This window comes from Larus michahellis, chromosome 8, assembly GCF_964199755.1.
Source record: "Larus michahellis chromosome 8, bLarMic1.1, whole genome shotgun sequence".
NCBI classification, from domain to species: Eukaryota; Metazoa; Chordata; class Aves; order Charadriiformes; family Laridae; genus Larus; species Larus michahellis.
In genome coordinates this window covers 53,177,362-53,196,970 of record NC_133903.1, presented here as the reverse complement: position 1 = coordinate 53,196,970, position 19,609 = coordinate 53,177,362, and the positions used below count along the sequence as shown (strand labels likewise).

The following is a 19,609-nucleotide window of genomic DNA, read 5'->3' as shown; positions in this document are numbered from 1 at the left end:
AAATCAAGCCCAAATGCCATCTCGGTGACATAATGTAAGACTTATGCTTAAGGGAGTCCACATACATAAGTGGGTTCCAAAGTAATTAATTTGAGGAGTCCACTTACATTTCAATCTCACGACCAGACAGACTGCCTCGTGGTTCCCTTGGCTTTTTAGCGTCAGACTCCCCAAATTTCACTCTTCCATTTCCTTCACTTCCTCACCTTTCAGGGTCAGAGCTTAACACCGCAAAGGGAAATGAAACAGAGAAAAACAAAACAAAACAAGCTGCGAAGCAGATTAAAGCTATGTTTGACATTCAGAGGTATGCAGTTCCTTTTTCAGCTACAGGTATGAAGTAGTAATAATTTTGTGTCCACAACTCACAGTATAAACATGTTTTTTTAAAAAAATGGAAGTTTTCTAAATGCATCCTCACTTAAAAAATGTCATAACTTTTAAAATGTATTCTATTTAATGTTCAAGTCAGCTGAATTCTAAATTGCCTTTTTTTTTTTTTTTTTTTGCTTAGAAATGGTCTGGGAAGTAGACAGAAACCCTCTTACACTTCCCTCAACTCTCGGTGCTCTAAATGCACCGCCTCGGAGGGGAAGGTGTTTGCAGAACAAGGCACAGAAATATGTGCTTCTGCTTGTTAGAGAGGCTGGATCGGCCCACTCTGCCACATGTCTTCTCCTGAGTGGGACCGAGAGAGTCGCCACCAGCCTGTGGCTCCTGCAGAATTCCTGCTCAAGAGACATTCAGTCCCATGTTTTCCGCAACAGAGAAAGCTGGAACCGTTTCACACAGCCAACACAAAGGGTATCAGCTTGGTCCCACGTTTCTCCCTAGAATACGCTCACACCTCATGAGGAGGTCAGAGGAATTACAGCATATTTTTGCAGATCCTAGTCTATTCTAAAACTGCAGTGTTTCCATATTTGTTTGCACAATATTAGTGCAGAACCTGTTTCTATCTTGTTTTTTGTGTTTTTTAAAGAAGTACAGTGATAATACGGACATGTCCAATGAGATCTCCTCTGGTTCATTTTAAATGTTCAACCTCATTTTTGGAAGGGATTTCAGCTTTGTTTCTGATTCAGGCTGATGAAAGTGCAGCAAGTGCCAGGACTGCCTCAATACTTAATGCAGTATTTACAGGGGTTTCTATAGAGATCATCATTCCAGCATGATCGATATATAGAAAAGGAATAGAGAAGCCAGTAAGAGAGCTCAGACTTCACAGACCTGCTGAGAAAGGTCCAGAAAAAGAACATGAAAGCTGGCAACAGAGTATAAGAAAGCATGGCAATGAGTAACCTTTCCTGATGAATAAGTGTTTACATAGCTAAACTTTTACTAAAGTTCTAGCCAGGCAGAAATGAAAGACCCCGACTTCCAAGTGAAATATTGCATTTCATCTTCTTTCTCATTTTGAGACCCAGAGAAATCAATTTTCAGAAAATGATGCCATGGTTTTGAAAACCCTAAAACAATTTGCTGAACACCAGTGGCTTTTTCTACAACAGCTTAAATAGACATACAATGCTTCCGTCATTATAAAGATCTGAGGGACCAACCAGATTTTTCTTTTTTTCTGGTTACACTTAGAATTCCTCTTCTGTGCTTGCCTCGTGTCTGAAGAGACATAAATAGAGGGGAAAATATGTGGCTAAAGGATTTATTCAACAAAATAAAAAAGTGCATGTGTGCACTTGTACGGAAACAATAAAACCACGCAGAGAGTTAAGTTTCTTATAAGAATCTCCTTTATTTTAGAGGAGAAAAGGTAATGATTGTATGATTTTAATGTTTATGTAAAGATAATCACAGAATGAACAGGCAGAATAAATGAACAAAGCCATTAAACAAGGATTCATGGTCATATAGGACCTTTTGCTCGTGTCAGAAGACAATTCAGTCTTCAGAAAAATGAAAATAAATGTTCAAAGTTTTAAAGGGTGGGTCTGTAGCTCAGAGGTGAAACAAATGTAGTTTTTGAACACGTCATCCCGAATTTAGAACCGAACTCTTCTTCTGCTACAAAGCAAATGGACGATTCTTCCAACTCGGAGACAGAAGAGTCCTGAAAGAAAAGGCACTGCAGTAATCAGCCACATTTCACACAGCAACAAACACGATGAGAGCGGAGGAGTTAAAGTGAATGTGCAAGTAGGCAAGAAACGCAGCATAGACTTGAGGCTTGTCTAAATTTTTTCAGTCCTTAGTAAAAGAAACGTCTTCCATCACATCCTGTCTCTTGCTTTCATGATCATTTTGCAATTTCCAGATTTTTACCCGCTAAAAAGAGAACAATACTCTACTTCGCACATGATGGTAGGATACCCTTTGCTGATGAGATGATAAACCGTGCCAGATTAGGGATCTCTCTGGTCCTTCTTGTATCTGTGGTTGTAACCGCTAACAAAAATTTAACAAGAAAGTAAAAGGAAGTTTGCAATAGGCAGCTATGGGCAAATCTGCCCACAAGAAGTTTCCTTCTTCACCCTAAAAGTCAAAGCTTGATTTGGACCGTCAAGTAATTCCTGTCCCTTACACAACTCTTAATTATTTTCAATCCTTTCTGTAGTCACTGTAAGTGTCCTCATAAACTGGGTAAATGCACCTTTTTCAGGGTTCTCTTGAATTCTTCCTGGTGGTATTTTGTGACAATTAGGTTTTTTTAAGATCTGGATACCTTCAAAGATGCCTTAATCAACAGCACATTTAGGCCTTACCACAAAGCTCTTGAAATTCATACGTGTTAAGTCCAGACAAGCCACTCCAAAAATGTAGCCAGGTACCCACAAGAGGGGCAAGAATTTCCCATGCTCTCCCATACAGCTGGTAAGCATGTAGCACAGCTCCCTGCCCACCAGATCCTGCCACAGGTCCGGGCAGGAGGTTTGAATCCAGCCACTTCCTCTTCCTTACCCTCCTCCAGGGAGCTGCACCCACCAGACACCGATCCTGGGAGATGTCCTGTGGAATCCCACCTTCCAGCTGCCCCTGGGAACCAGCTTCTGGCTGCAGAAAAGTCATTCAGTGAAGAGCGAGGGACGAAGGAAGTGGGAGCAGAGGCAGCCGGGACACTCCCTGCAGCCTCCGCTACTCCCAGAAGACGTGCTCTTGGGGAGAAGGGGCAAGGAGCCTGGATGAGCGGTTTTAAAGTTGGGGGGAGAGGTGGAACAAGTCTTAAGAGAATGTGGGAGGACACAGGAAAGAAACACAGAGAACTGCTGATATAGATCCTCAGGTCAGTACAATCAGCAAAAGATCATGCAATGACAGGAATGAAATCATGGCTTGAGCGATGATTTTGTGCCACCAGTAAAATCCTGTGGGGAGTAGCCATTGAAAGGGTAGGCTTAGCTTGGGTTTTTCGTATTTAGGAGCACAGGCAGCTAAAGAGCTGAGGGGAGATGATTTATGAGGACAGAGCTAAATGCTTATTGCTGGGTTAAACAACAAGTAAGGGGAAACATAACAGTCTACAAATACCCATGGGAGTAAATGTCAAGGAGTGTGAGGAATTGTTTTGAACAGCAAGATAAATTTCCTAAGACTGAGGTGCAGTGGCTTGCGATACACTTGCCCAAACAACTCAAGTTTTGTTGGTCGTGACTAGCCTGGGCAAAGCACGAGCAAATGCAAGGCAAGGAACAATTCTGTGTTGCTGGACAGGTGAAAGAGATTACTCTAATCTGTCCCATGTCCACCATCACCGGAGAAGCCATCTGCAATGTTCAGCGACGTACAGGAGTTGGAGACAGCGTTCTGGAGACATACTGCAACTGCTTTTCCCATTGCGATTTTTGTGATAGCAGCAATTACAAAACGTATTTAATCAAGACAGTTTCAGGTTGATTGTATAAATGAAGAAGTCACATAGCTGCTGTTGCAAAGGAATAAGCACACAACATCACTCGTAGCTAGAAAGACTATCATCAACCACAGCAGTTTCACTACAATTAACATCAAATTTATCCTGCGCAGAGGATGAGCATTAAAACTGCACCCTGTCTCATGCCCACTTAAGCCCCTGAAATAACTCTTATGTGGACTTGAACTTTGTTCTGTGCTGAGCACCTGCACGAAGGGTGAGATCCAGCCCAAGGTCACGTTTCAGGGAGGTAAAGATTTCAGCAGGAGGCCTGATCCTTCACACGGGGAAAAGAGCTCCTGGGGCTACACGGAGCAGGAATGCAAGGGAAAGGGAAGGAATGCAAGGGGGAAAAAAACCAAACGCAACAACCAAACAAAAAGAACCTTTGAACTTTGTTTCACAGCATGGCATTGCAACCGTGGCAGGGTCAGGAACAAGAGGCTATCAACAGCAAGGTCAAAAGGGAGAATGGGATTGCCTCTGAATCCCTCAGATTGCAAAATTATCACCTAATTAAAGGAAATAAATAGAGGCAGAGGGGAGAAAAGAGCTTCTACAGTCTTGAATTGTGGTAAGGGGGAGGGGACAGGAAAAACTAAACCAAAGCAAATGCACAGCCACAGGAAACAAATGTAACCCTACGATACCTTCTGTCTCCCTCAGTTCTGGCAGATGGCTCTTCCCAGTCCCTGTGGATTGGTTTGCGCACTAAGGAGGACAAAGCAAACAGTTTCCTTACTTCTTCCTGCCCTGACCGAGACATGGGATCCCTAATGAGGAGGGCTGGTTAACTCAGGGGCAGCAGGAACCTAATTCTCACTTAGCCCTGACGCCTGAAAAACAACCCCCGTGGTGGTGCTCAGTAACAAGAAAGAAGAGACCAACTGTTCCTTGGCCCCTGCATGGGGGAAGAAGAGAAATTCCCTGCGAATAGCCCCAAAACTATACAAGACTTCACATTTTTTTCAGAATGCAAAAGTGGCGGGGGGGGGGCGAAGAGGAGCCACACATGTCTCCTGTGGTGGGGAGGAGGACTGAGAGGAACCTAGGAAAGCTGGGGGGGGGGCGGGATTTGTTTCAGCTGAGCATCATTAGGTGGGTCACTTGATGGCTCTGTGGTCTCATTGCATCCACAGAACAAAACATGTTGCTAAAGCGTCATCGAGAGAAGAGGTGGATTTCAGAACTATCTAAAAACAAACCGCAGTTTGTCTCCCATCTTAAGGCTAGGAAAGAGCTGACCATCCTAGAGAAAATTCCACTCAATGTCATAACAACACGTCAAAGCACTTTGGAGATTAAGGAGTAAACTAAGGAGAAATTCTGGTACAAAAAACCAAAGAAGCCGAGGAACTCTTTTTGTCAAAGGGTTTACAAGTGTCAGGAAAAAAGGCATTGAGGAAGAAAGGCCTTGTAATTAAATGCTTAACTTGAGATTCAGGTTCTTCCTCTCACCTTAGCATAATGCCGAAAACACATTCACAACAGGAGGTGCCTTATAAATTTGTAAACACTATGTTGCTTAAAGGTACACGATACAATACAAAATTTCATAATCCATGGCGTGCTGTCAGGAGGCTACAGTGGGAAGAGCTGACTGACTACACAGTAGCATCGTTCCTGTGGCAAATATATGTAAGAAACTTCAGGTAGCATCGTGGTACGCAAACTTTTGCCAGGGAAAGATTTTGAGTCTATTGTGTCTGTTTCTGTGTTGAGGAAGGAAAATGTTTTTCACCTTCCAGGCTTGTTTGGGGCTTTTCAGTAGGAAGCTAAAACAATTACCTGAACAGAGCCACACAGATCGTAAACTCTGACTCTCCCAAAGAAGCATTTTCTGTTGCACGATAGCTTCCAATCAGCGAGACACTTTACTTTTGTTTCATTAGTTTTTTGGTGTGTCACAACACATCACGCTAAAAACCCAGGTAGGAAACAAAAAGAAGAAAATAATCCTTATTGTCAATCTTTACTTTTGTCTGGAATCCTTTTCTGGATGTTTATGGCATCCCATAAAGTTGCTGAAACAAGCCTGCTGTATTTTTAATTGTCATTTTAAATGCCAAAACCCAGAAGTCTTGCTTATATTGTATGCGAACAGAGTGTCTGCTTATGTTCAAACCCTCAGGCGCTTTAAATAACTCTACTGTACACAGAGAACGTTGTTCATTTTGTTTTTACAATTTTTGCCTGTGTAGAAGGAGCTCTAATGTCTTGAGAACATAAATGTATGTTCATAACCAAGGAGCAAGATCACAGCTGGAATCTACCTGAGCCTTGGATCATATTTCAGCAGTGGCATGAAGCGAAAAAGCAGCTTATTTCTCTGTTTAATTTACAAGAGCTACAACTGGAACAGCACATACTAGACTTACTGACGTAACGCACAGGTGAGTGCGTGTTACAGGTCCACCTCTGTGCCTGATCCACAGGGAATATCAGACTGCTTCAGCTTGTTAGAGCCACTGTAAGCCCTAGAGGAACCTGGTCCGAACCCTGGTGCGTTAGCAAAGGTGGCAGCTGCCATAACAGACTTCTGTGTAGGCTACGAACTCAGGGCATAAAATCAGGGTCTTTTTATTGATTCCAGTGAGTTTCGTACCAAGCCTCCATTGTTCTGTCTTAAAGAATAAACCATTACAGAGTATTCATAAGCAGATTTGCTTTTTTCTTTCAAGGATTAAACAGGAGCAGATCATAATTTCCTTTAAATGCATCCATTATTCATCAGAATTCAATAAGTTTTATTATTGGCTTAAAAACAACAGCATATATATCTTCAGACTCAGTTCCAATCTGCTCCCAGCACATGTTCTGAAACTCACATTTTACATTCAGATATGATTGACCATGAAAGTCACAGGGTAATACATGTTCCCTGAATAAAGACACCAACAAGTATCTGGCCAATGTTCATTTTTCACATGAGTTTGCTGTGAATAATCGTACAGGCAATTTTGCTACTTCCTTTCTGTAGGAATCTCTACAAGGAGTTTAGCATACAGTGGCTTGCAGAAAGCTGATGCACAGTATTTATGAACAGAGGGGAAGTAAATTAATTTCAGTGTTTGATTCAACATTGGAGAAAGGCTTTTTGCACTATTTATTCACCCACAATAAGACGAGAAGGTACAGTCCCTTCTTTAGTCCAGCCATATTACCAGACAAGGAAAACTCTGCCAAGTTAGGAATACAGACAAGGGGTCAAAGAAAGAGACGCTTCATTTCTCGGTGTGCATCCCATACAGCCAGTCCTGTAACAGCTGTCATTATTTGCAACACACACAGTAGAGGAATAGGTGGAGAAATGAAGCCACGCACGTAAGGTAACACCCTTTTTTTAAGCAACCACCATTTTTTGCAATGACATGTACAAGGGTCATTTGGGGTTTTCCTTCCCTTGAAGTCTGGGTTTCCTGAGAGGAAGGAGAGCTGAAATACAGGAACGAGTGGCTGCACACCATTTCCAGCGGCGTAGTAGACCTCCCTTATTGACGCAGGTTTAGGAACCACATCTGAATCTCCAAACTTCCTGATGTTCCCCCTTTGAAAGGAGGGAATATGGGGAAGGAGATGGGTGGAGAAGGTGAAGAGGTGGTTCTGTCCTTTTAAAGGCCTTGCAAACACAGCAAAACTGCTCCCATACCCTTAAATCTACCATAAAAAGTAGGTTGCGATACAAGTGGGAAATACAAGGAAATTTTTCAACTAATAAAATGTGCTGGACTAGCACCAAACTTCTGCTTAAAAAGCTGTCTGTAATAAACAATGATTACTTACGGTATCACTGCAAGATCAGTAGAGGACTCAGAGATCGAAGACTACCTGGTTCATCTGGTTGAGACCTGGAAAACACAGTGTCACGTATCAGCAAACAACACCACCAATCAACGTATTTTTTTACGAGGACTGTTAGAACAGGAGGAAATGTTCAAACCCAGACTGCTGGGCCACTCTGTGACCTAATCCTGGCCAGAGAGAAGAAACTCTGCCGTTCGCTAGATCACCACTGATAAAAGAGAAAAACTTCACTAGATAAAAAGGCCAGTTTGTCTGGGATGTTTTGCACATCACTTTTAAGGCTCTACGAGGGTTATTGGGACCCCAGAGATAATAAACACATTATGCAGCTGTGTAGGTGCTAGGAAGATGAATATAGGTGGATTTTTACAAACTTAACCTATGCAGAGTGAGTCATAATTTGCACCTTGCGTCACTCAATAAATGGGTCTTTTGAAAGTCAACCCACTGTGAATGGGCTGCTCGCTTGCAAAAAAGCAAGAACCCTGCTCTCCTGCCCACAGCCGGACTAGTTGTGGGATCAAAAAAAAGCTCTTCTCCCAAGGTTACAATGGGATGGCAATAATGGGATCCAAACAAACAGCTACGTGTTTGTGGGTTTGCTGCATCTCTCTTAAAAGGGCAAAAGGTTTTGACTGCAACAACTGTTTTTATTTCATGAGAGACTGATTCTTAATCATAAATGTGTGTTAATCTCATTGCTGCTTCTGCTGTGCCTTGTAACATTGTTTCTTCATTCAATTATGCCTCACATCAACTTCTTAATTAATGCCTTCATTAAGAAAACCTTGAAAGTTTAGATAAATAACATTTGCTTTTGTGCATTTCAACCGTAAGCTGCTGCATGAAGGAAATGTTTCAATTTCTTTCCAGGGGAAAGAAAAGCAAGTCGAGAGGAGGTCTACATGTTCACAGGGATCTCAGCACCGAGGAGACAGAATAATCATCTTTTGTTGAATAGGAAAATAACAAAAAACAAAGTAAACAATACTCTTTTGTTCTGAGCAAGAAAGGCAGGGCTTTAATAGTCTTTAAACGAGATAGAAAATTTCCATCCAAATGGAACCATGGAGTAGGTAGACACATTACAAGGTTTTGGAGTTCAGTGATTAAATTTAATACTGTGCCAAGCAGTGATTAGTTGATGAAGGGCGTTCATAAATAGAACAGAAACAAGGGAAGTGTGGCTCCGGCATAACACTGGGCCTCCAGTGCAGTTCGGTGTTCAGCTTTCTACTTTAATAACAGGGTCAAATGAAAAAAAAGTTTCATTTGATTTATTTCCCTAAGGAAACTCAGTGCAATTGTAAACAGAGGCTGACTGGTACATATTACTAAAACTTCAGCATTCAGGGTCAGATCCAAGAAAAGGGCTTAGGTACCAAGCGAAGCGCAGAAATATATCCTTTCCTTCAGCATTTTTCCGGCTCGCTAACTCAATCCCCCTGCTCAGTGTACTGGTACATGTGAATGCCATTACTGGACCCTAAATTCTCCCAACTCACTGCGCAGGCAAAGTAGCATCCCAATTAAGGCTTCTGAATCCCAGCCTCAGAGCTGGGTGCCTGTGTCCTCTCTGGATCTTTGCCTTAGTGCATTAAAATCCCTCGTCGAGCCTAATGCGACACATTGTCCTTAACACCACACATACGTGAGTAATGATCCAGAATAGGAGCACAAATCCTTTTTAACTTAGCTGTGGTCTCTCCTAAGCCTATCCAACCCAGGCAGCAGCAATACACGAGTCCCATGCACACAGACGGATCAGGTCAACTTCAACAAATACTCACTGGTTTTGCAGAGGAGGACAAGCAAGATTGTGCCCTGGTTTTATAAAATGAAAAGTTCCCCCCTGAATTCTGAGAAGTGGCCTTTGAAGGAAATAAAATTTTCACTTCAGTTTCTGCTAAATGAACTGCTTCAGCCCATCCCAGTATCTTAAGGATCAATATCTGAAGTCTCACATAAGCCTCACATAATATAAAAGTCTCACAAAATAGATGTAAAATTAAACTGAGATATACGTGCAGTAGAAGACAAGACTCCTCTATACGGAGTCCTTCTTCCTTTTCTGTCATCACCTATTGCTACAGTCCAAGCAAAGGCCATCACCATTCTAATTTGAACTAAGTCCTCTTACTTCAAAATCTATTTTGGACCAGACCTGCTCTTAGCTCCATCAGTATAAATCTGCTGTCTTTTCATGGACTTTCTCCAGCTAGATCCTGGTGTAAGCAAGATCAGAATCTTATTTTGGTGATAATTTGCACGGTTATGCTAAAGGTCAACTTTGGTGCAGGCCACAGATTTTGGTAAAATCTCGTCTATTTATGAGGAAAAGACTATAGAGTTACGAATTATTATAATAGCAACATGATTTTTTTAAAAAAATGATAACTTGTAGATAATGTTTTAAGCATCTTGCTTAAAATTTTCAAGCCATGCATCAATTAACAATAATTGATCACCAAGTATGTTATCTGTGCGAAGTTACCTGCAGCTTTCATTACAAGAATATAAACTAAAAAAGTCTAGGAAAGACTGTCTTGGAGTCTCTATTTAACACTTCAAATGAATGGTTTTGTACAGTTCCTATCAGTACCCTCCGTCACAGGCAACGTCCCTGGCTGCCAGAGGGCCCGGGAGCTTTTCTTGTCCATGGGAGAAGCAAGTGATTTGCACACGAAGAAAAATTTCAAACTTATCCTTTGCGTGTGATTTGTGTTCCAGGAGGTGGTAAGAGGTAAATCCTAGGGGCTTTCTCCACAACCATCATTGCCAAGAACTGGAGCAGTTTACTGGAACAGCAGCAGCTTCTAATGTCTTTGCAATGACAGTTTTAACTAGAAAGGTACAATATTTTATATTCTACGAAGCTGAGCTAGACCGTTTTGGCAAAGAGTCTGTCTGCCTACCAAGGGCGGGGTAGGTATTTACTATCTATATAATGACTTCCTACTGCAAGTGGGTCAGGTAATTCAAACAACTAGCCAAAACTGCCTTTGGTCGAGTCTGGTGGAAGTCTCGCCTGTAAGTAAATACATCCCGCCCTCTGCTACAGCGTGCACATCCTCCGTCATGTGACGTCTCAGCCATTTCCTGGTACCGCCACTCCAACAAATACTGCACTTTATCTCCCTCCGACACTAACATCGGCAGTTTCACCGCTGAGGTTGCTGTTGCTGCACTTTCTGGTGTCAATGGCCTGCTGTGAACTGAAAAAATACCTACTGAAAAAAACAGTCAAGCACTTGAATGATACCAGAGGCTCCTTCTTTCTCTGCCGTTGTTGTAGCACACTGGGCAATCATCCAGCTTGTCAGTTCTGCTTCTCCAGCACCAAACCAAATGTTTCAGAATCCAGCCTGCACAAATAATCAAGTTTTAAGCAAATAGTGCAGCAGAAGTTTAGCTTGTTGTGTGTGATCAGTGTACTGCGTGGCTTTCCCTCAGCCTCAGCCTGGATGCTGTACGTCCAAACACGTGGATTGTGTTCATTCTGGAGTGAGGTAAAAAGTATTGTGTGTGTGTGGTGGGGTGGTAAATCCCAAACTCAGCAAGATTTCAAAGGTGCTGCCTTGCGCAGTGGTTAAGAAATAACTAATTTCTGGTTGAAATGTTAAAAGAAAGGTATGAAGTAACTTGAATGGTAAGAAATAACTACCAGCTCCTCCCTGGTTCCTGCAGGAGCTCTGGATGGAGCAGGCTGCCCTGGCCAGTGGCAAATCTCAGTTCTGCACAAAGCAGCATCCCCATCACCCCTGCGCACCCTGAGAGAGCTGCTGGGAACAGACGCAGCGGTTATCGAAAAGATCCTGCAAGGATTCAGAATACAGCCATTTGCCAAAAACAGATTGGTATGGCTTTGTTCACCGTAAACATTTTGGGCAACGCTGTTCATAGGAGCCATAGGAGCCAATTCACTTAAACTGCCTAGCTCTGAAAGCGAGCAGAAATTTTGACAAGCTTTGTAGTGAGCAACAACTCTTGCTAAGAAAGTCAAAGTTATTCGGCAAACTACAGTTGAACCACAAAAAGAGAGGTCCTCAGGAGGGAGGAGATCCTATCGCTACAAGTCAGCATGACCAAGAGGGGTCACCATGATTCATAACTCTGTCCTTTACTGGAAACCAAGTCAGCAAAACAAAAAGGTGTTCACAGGCTCTAGTGGGGTCTGCATTAGACTGATGTCTTCTGGGGAACAGCTTCATGAATCCTGGCAGTTTAGAGTAGCTCTTTTAAAGCAAAATTTCTGAAAACGAACAAGTTATTTCATAGATGAACTATGTTATCATGAAAAGTTGTTGTTGTTTCAAAACAAGCACGCTCCTGTAAAGAACAAATGAATGTCAATATTAGCCCTAAATGTATTTGAAAATTAATACTGTAACTGTGTGTCATTTAAAAGTTCTCTGTTTTGATCTTCACAAGGTTATCCCAGTTGCTTCGCCCCATAAAATTAACCACAAACACAATAGTGAATGAGTCAGAATACAAAGCTGACTCTAAGCGAAGGGATAAATGCCTCCGGAGAGCAAAGCAAACAGGAGGCACGAAGCAAAGTTAAGGGTGCAGCAGTGGGTGGAAACAGTTGAATGAACAGGGACTGGGACAAAGAGGACACTTTTCTGTAGAAATTCTCATTTCTTTCAAGCTCCTCCACCTCCCACCAAGGCAAACAACTCTTCCAGGATCTGGAACGCCTGATCTGATGGACCAAAGTCTGAACTGGAAAGACGTGAGCTACAAGATGCAAGGTCTGAGCAGGAAGGTGGCCCACAGGCTCCGGCACTTCTGCGCAGGGGCTTTGAAAAGAGTTTCCAAGGGGCTTACACAAAAAGTCCTTTCAGAAGTGCTCCATAAAATACACCTGAAGAAAGACCGTTAGGAGGAGACTCGGTTTAGCTCTGTTCTCTTCTGTTTAACTCAGGTGGTGTTTTTTCACACACAGAAACACATGTACAGACTTAGTACACCATACAATGCCTCACTAAAGTCATCAAGTGGTGGTTATAACTGCATCCAAGATCAACAAGGTCTTTTTCCACAAGCAATCCTTTGTGTTTGGGAAGCCTTTGCCCTGAATTTTACTGTCTCCCAATCAACTAACAGGTGCTCTGCAGTCAAACACGAGCTATTTAAGGGCAACCTGCATAACAACTTCCCAGGCTGGCAAGCAATCTTAAATAGTAGTTAGGTACTGGAACGGGTAAGTTTTATACAGACAAACAGAAACACTCCCAACAGGAAAAGAAAGGGGGGGGGGAAGAGGGAAAATGATATCTTTCTTGTTTTCCATTTAGTTTTCTCTTTCATATGTTGGCATAATAACTCTCAAAAAAGAGAACGACGCTCCCAAAACCAGACACGGTGGTAATCTGACATTATACAGTTGTTGTTCCTAAAACTTTCCAGTTTTGCTTTGGACAACAACATAACGTGCTGATTGTATATGTGATATTTTCTCCACGTTCACAGGGCACAGATAGACATAGACTGCTAACACCGAAAGTATGTTATTTCAGGCAATTTGACTTATTCTTTTCCCTGGAGAAAGCATTTTGGGGTAGGGAAAAAAAAATGAAAAAGCTCTCTCGGCTAGATGCCAGATGTGTCATTTTGCATTGTAAAGCCACACCAGAATTTTATAAGCCGTGCAACTGCTCATTTGTGTACCATTCCCATATCAGATTTTTAAAGTCTGTTTCAAGGATCGGTGCATTGTATGGCATAAAATGGGATGTTTCTCATACAAAAGTCCCTGCTAAGAGCATTGAATATACAGTGCCTTATGCCCCCAGATGGGTAGAACCATACCGCTGGGGTTTTTTGGTCTAATGTCACCCAGGAAAGGCTGCTGCATTCTTAGAAATTCACGTGAACCAGAAAAGACTGCTGAAGTGCTCCACTACTGAAGATCTTAAAAAAGATGTCAGCCAAGCGCAGGGGATGTGGGGAAGGTGTCAGTGCCTTGAAGCGATGAGGAAACAGAGAGGAGAATATCAAACAAAGACAAAAAGTGCTTCGAAGTCTGGTGTATGCCTCCAGTAACTTGTAAAATTGCAAGGCGCAATGCAGTGCTTTCACTTAGTCTATGCACAAGGAAGCAGCAGGCTCCTGTCACAACCTCATCAGAGTCCCTGCAGTCGCAGAGGCAGAGGGCACAGGGTGACGTGGTCTAGAAGGTAAGTTGGTTCAAAGGTGCATGGGAAGGGCTGTGCAAGCAGCATTGCTGGGAAGAAGTCTTGTGGTCAACAAATACGCATGAGCCCTCATGATCTCCTGGATGTATAAAGGAAGACTCATTTGCTGAGATGCCATACAATTACTCAAGAGTGAAATACATCCCTGCGTAAGTGCTAAGTTTCCAGGCAATGATGGAATTATATTATTCAGGAGATTGTGACATTACTGTAAGTGCCATCGTTTCTGCTCCTGTAATGTTTCAGTCTGCATAAAAACAAAACTCTTACCTCTTCTCTGTCCTCTTCTTCCCCTATGCCAATACCCAAGTACTGGCACTGAGTCTCTTTTATATTTAATGATAACTATTGATATTTATGGGGCATGCGAGTACATACACAGGAGAGACAAAGAAGAAAGATGTTCACAGGCACTGCTGGCTGTGAAACAAGAACGGCTGTGTCACAGGGAGCATGTCAAACACATAAATAGCACCGATGGTGTTATAACAACGCAAAAGAAAAGTATTTTTACCGTGTAGTCTTAACACTACAGGCCCGATAATACACACACATATAGAAACAGCCACACCAGTGAGAGCCAGCAGAGCTCCAGAAACTAATCCATAATAAAATCCACGAAGCAGCAGGTAGGCACAGCATCACAGATGCAGCTAGAAGACAGACAGCATCTTCTCATGCACAGTGGGACATTTACTAGGGTAGACAGATCTCTGCATGCACCAAAAAAAGGCATCTCTTGTGCACAACTGCCTAATGGCTAGAAGTAGATACGTGCAAGAGATGGCAGCTTACATTATTTAAACCTGGCTGGGCCTGCGAGACAGAGCGGAGGTCAGCAGGTGCAAAGACTTGCTCTTTGAAGACTCTTATTCAGTATCAGTTGTGCAACAGGTTATCAGCGTGGGTTGCTTCCGTATACGGTCATGACCCGTAAGAGTGGAAAAACTTGTTTTGTAGTAGTGGAGGGATTTTCCTGAACTAGGTTAAATAATATTTATTTAACTAAAGCCTGCAGTTGCTGGAGCTGCTCTGGATTGACATTAGCATAGCTGGGCTCTTTAATCTTCTTTCATCTGCCACAATGCTGAAAATCAGTGTCTATTCATTTTTGTATTCATTCGATGTTCATACCAGAAACTCAGAACTGGTTTTCTGGATCCCTCGATTCTTCAGACAGAGAAATCTGACAATTTCTCAAACCACAGGAAACTTAAAAATAGCACTTGTTCCAGCACAGCTACACATTGTTGTTCTTGAAATCTGGGTTAGAAAATACTTACAGAGCCTCTAAAAGAGAGAGGCCTGAAGCGAAGCGTCTCTATAACTGCATTCCTTTATTTAAACAATTGACCCTGTGAATAGAAGAGCTACTGAAGCCAGATTTACCATTGATTTTGTTCCTTGAGACTAATTCCTATATGGATTCCTAGTAAGTCTAGTAAGTGTTTCACCTCTACTGCAATCATCCCCTGGGGAGCGGGAGAGGTACAAGAGTGGGAGACACAACTTGGGCCACTGCACAGTATTCAACTTTTTATTTTCACTAAACATACAGGATTTTAAGTGCTTTTTAGGACTACTTTCAGGAAAGCAGAACACAGACCTCATCTGGCACAAATCGTCAGCCGCTACTGAATGCAGCAATTTTGTAATTATTTACCATTCACCCTGATACTTGAGGGGGGCTAACAATGCTCTTTCCCCTGGAGGAGAAGACCCTCATAGACTCAAGTCGATTAACAGCTCCGGATTTGGACTCAGATGGACGCTTCTATGGAGCGCTCCTCCCTGCTAAATATGCCCACCAAAGGGTTTTATTAGCCCACACAGCAACTGCAGCTGCCTCTTTTCTCCCCACCTGAGCACATTTGCATTTAAGGATCTTCCTGGCTAGCAAAATTAGAGACATTACATGTTCCAGCAGCTAGGGTTTGGTAGTCTATTAAAACAATGAATGAAGAGCAATAGATGTGTCACCTTAATCCAGTTTAGGGACCTACATTTAGTTAATATGCATTTGCCTATTTTAAGCAGCCTTTCAATATTATACACTTCTTCTCTTGCCCCCTTTTTACACTTCACCTGCAATATTATTTCCACAACTAAGGGGATAACTTTCCCTGCAAAGATGTTTCACAGCATTTTCAGTTATAGTCTGCTTGTGAAGAGCCTGCGGCATAAGAACTGACCACTTCTTCATAATTCTTTTTAAGTACAGACTATTAACAAAGGCCTGTAAGTGTCCAGACAGAATCTTCACAGAGTGAAGAGGTTACGATTTGCAAATGATGTTTCCTTTCCACCGTAGGTGGATCAGTATGCGCTTGGGAGTAAATCTCCTATCTTTTGGGAATGTTTCCAGTTAACTCCATTCTAACCACATTTGCTTTGCTTGGTTCTGCTTCAGGAACTGAAACTAGCTAGGCTCCAGCATTAAATAACTGAGCAGGAAATAGCAGAAGGTTTGCCATATACAGGCTGGCCAGGGGTGGAGTGATATATTGAACTAAAAATACAGCAAAGATCGGTTTGGGAAGATTTAGATTGGTTCCATTTTAATTAGGAGATACACAAGCTCCCAGTCCTGGTGATGCAGTTATCTTCATTGAAAACACATTAACAGATTCAAATGTCACCATGTTTCAAAAAGGGAAGTGTTGAGCCATAAAAGCTTCATGCCCCAAAATGAGGATCTGGTCACAAACTGCATCCTGCACTTTGTGAGTTTGTCTCCGTGCCCTTTAGCAGTTTGGGTGCCTCCCGCCACCCCATCCCACACACAAGCAATGGGGTTAGAGGAAACCTTCAGCTGCACATCAGAAACTTCAGGAGTGATGCTAACCTGATAGGAAATTTAATCATGGGTGGGGATGGTGTTTATTTGGAAACTGAGGGTAAGATAGGAATAGCCTCAGCCACTCAGATGAAAAGTGGCAAGCAAAATGCAAATAAAATTTGAGGAAATTTTGGCAAAGGAGTAGTTGCAAACCAAGTCCCAAGTCATCAGGGGGAGAGAATCAAGTACCAAAATATCCTTACAATCAAGACTTCAAATCCTTCGAACTACTGTCCAATCTTTTAATTAACTTGTTATAAAGATGGAAGAAAAGAGAGTTTGTTTGTGTCCTTAGCTACTTTTGATGTACACTAAGGTAGCATCAGTGCCGTCAGTGAACCAAGGCAAAACAAGCAGAGCTGAAATCCAGGCTTGGGCAGCAAACTCTAGGTTTGACCCTATGTTATTCTTTGAACAATAAATATTTTACTGTCTCCCAATCACATTCTGGAAGAATGAATCCTACACCAGATCTTAACTGGACTGCAAAAATAAAACCTAGACAGCTTATTTATTGATACTGTGAAATATCCAAACAAGTTATTTTATTGCTATTAAGCAAAATATAACAGCTGGAAAAATAAACCTCGAACTGTCATTGAGAGTTCAGCCACAGAGAAAGAAAGTGAAATGGTTGAAATAAACAGAAAAAAGCACTTCCCAAGGAACGCTGTGAAGGGGGTGAGCCCCGGTTGCTCCCATTGCTGGCAGATCGATGTGGCCGTTTGGTTTGATGGATGAAGAGATAGGAAGTCAGGTGGGAAAATGCCCCTATGAAAGGAAGTTTCCATTGTATCTAAGCCACGAGGGAGGAAAACTGTGGGAAAAAAAATATTGTTGGCAAAGTATGAGGCATGCAAGCCTGCTACGCTATTCTTGCTGAACTTCAGAGGAAAACAGGAGCACAGACGTGAACACAGGGGTCTCCCTAGCCTAGGGGAAAAAAAAAAAAGCAAAGAAAAGAGTGCCTATCCAAGAAAGTTACTCCTATCACTATAAGTCTTTCCAGTTCTATTTAAAGAAAGCAAAAGAGCCAACAGAAGAAGCTGTGTTTTGCAGCCCTGCATAAACACCCGCAGATAAGGGTGGTACCAGGTGTCAGCTAGCCCTGCAAAGTCACTGAAATGTCAAGGATTGTTTTTCCTCTACTCCCTTTCTCTTTCCTCCGACTGGGAACTGCCAATGTTTATTTAAAAGATATCCCTTGTATTTGGCAAGAATGCCAGCGGGGCAGACGTTAATGGATTATTATTTGGAGCTGGAAGCCTGCCAAGGTGATAAGGATAGCCTGCCTACCCAAAGGCCCAAAGCCATGCCATTAACAGTGGGAGTCAGAAACGAAATCGTCCTGCCAGATGCTTTGCTATACTGAGTACGGCAGAGACTTTAAAAGCGAGCTGCCTCCAACTTCTATTTGATCTGACCTATAAAAATAATTAAATAAGTAAAGAGGCAGACATGGGCTATAACGGGGGACTAATCCATCTGTAAGACACGGGTCTGATTCTTCTCTTTTGCAGCGGCGTGGAGAATTTGTTCAAACCACCGTGAAGTCACTGCCAACGTTTCTGTTCACTTCTCTGCCCTTGAACTAGATCTCAACCTGGAAGCCCTGAACTCAACTGCTAAAAGCAGCGCAAGTGAGAGGCCTCATTGTACTGCTGCAGCCTCGACGCTAAAATGACAACAAAAACATACCTCATTTTTAGCTCTGCTCCGAAACGGAGGAGCATGTCCTTGTGTAGCGATCCCCACAGTAAAATGGCTAATGGCAGCACCCCCTGAGAAGGCAAGCCTGAAGGAATGTGATATTTTATGTCTGAGATATATTTAGATTAACATTGTTTACTATTAATCTTCTCTGCAAAGCCCTTTCCCAACAGACAAAAAACGACCAGTATCGCTCCACCCTTGTTATCATACGTTCTTTGGGAGACGACCTTTTCCGTGGCCCATCAGACAGCATGCGCTGTAATTAAGGTGTTTATAATACAATTTAGTAAAAGCAGGAGCTGGGGCACAGTAGCATTTACTGCTGTGATTGAAAGCCTTAAAGGTTATGTGGAATTTACCAAGTAGTAATTTTATCTGTTTGGAGCTGGCAAAAAAAAGAAACTTTGTGCTCATTTGAGAAGTTGGTCTGCCACTAATGAAGTAAATAGAGCTGCTTTCCTACATCTCATGAATGCATGCAATGAAGTATTGCCCCAGACAGGTGTTCCCTCCGAAAAGAAAACATGCATAAAGATTTAGCTACTTTTTTTCTCTGGATTTTTTTTTTTTCTCACCTTACACATGGCTAAACCGAACCCACATGCTGACATACTGTTACCCCAGAGAGAACACACAGCCCACCTTTGCTGGTGACCTCTCCTGGCTCTAATGTGGCCCACAGTAAAGTCAGGTGCAGAACACGGTAACAGCCTCACGGAGAGCAGCCACTCATTTCATGCCGAGGGTGATGGCTAACACTTCCAAAGGAAATTCAGTGCCAAAATAAAAATACATTTCTTTACTTCTGACATTCTATTGTGCCTTTGTGCAACCTCTCCTTTACTCAGGATTGTTCTCTGAAACAGGACTCTACCAGCAGCACAAAATTTAGACATCTGGAGCTGTAGAGCCATCCTCAGTATCAAGACAGGAATAAGGGAAGAGTACGCAAGTCAAGAGAACAGATTACGGTCTGGAAGCTGGTCTGACTTTGCCTTTCATACAATGCCAGTATCACAAACATTTGAGTACTTGCCCTGCAGCTAAGGCAGCACAGTACGGCTGGTTCCGAACATTTCTGTCCTCTCCCTACTGTCTGAAAGAAGAGTAAGGGAAGATATGTGAGGTTACAAAGACAAAATCTTTTTTATGGATGTATCAAGAATTAGACAAGATAGATTGAAG

The 19,609-nt window shown here is 42.4% G+C and overlaps 1 protein-coding gene across 20 annotated transcripts in view; it reads right to left on the bottom strand.

The window, feature by feature from the left end:
• Positions 1–19,609, bottom strand: part of FGGY (FGGY carbohydrate kinase domain containing) — a 327,883-nt gene that overhangs the window by 235,291 nt on the left and 72,983 nt on the right. For all 20 annotated transcript variants that reach the window (XR_012588585.1, XR_012588583.1, XR_012588584.1 and 17 more), the window contains one exon: positions 7,649–7,713. The gene's annotated coding sequence lies outside the window, so the exon portion shown is untranslated. The remainder of the gene's footprint in view (positions 1–7,648; positions 7,714–19,609) is intronic.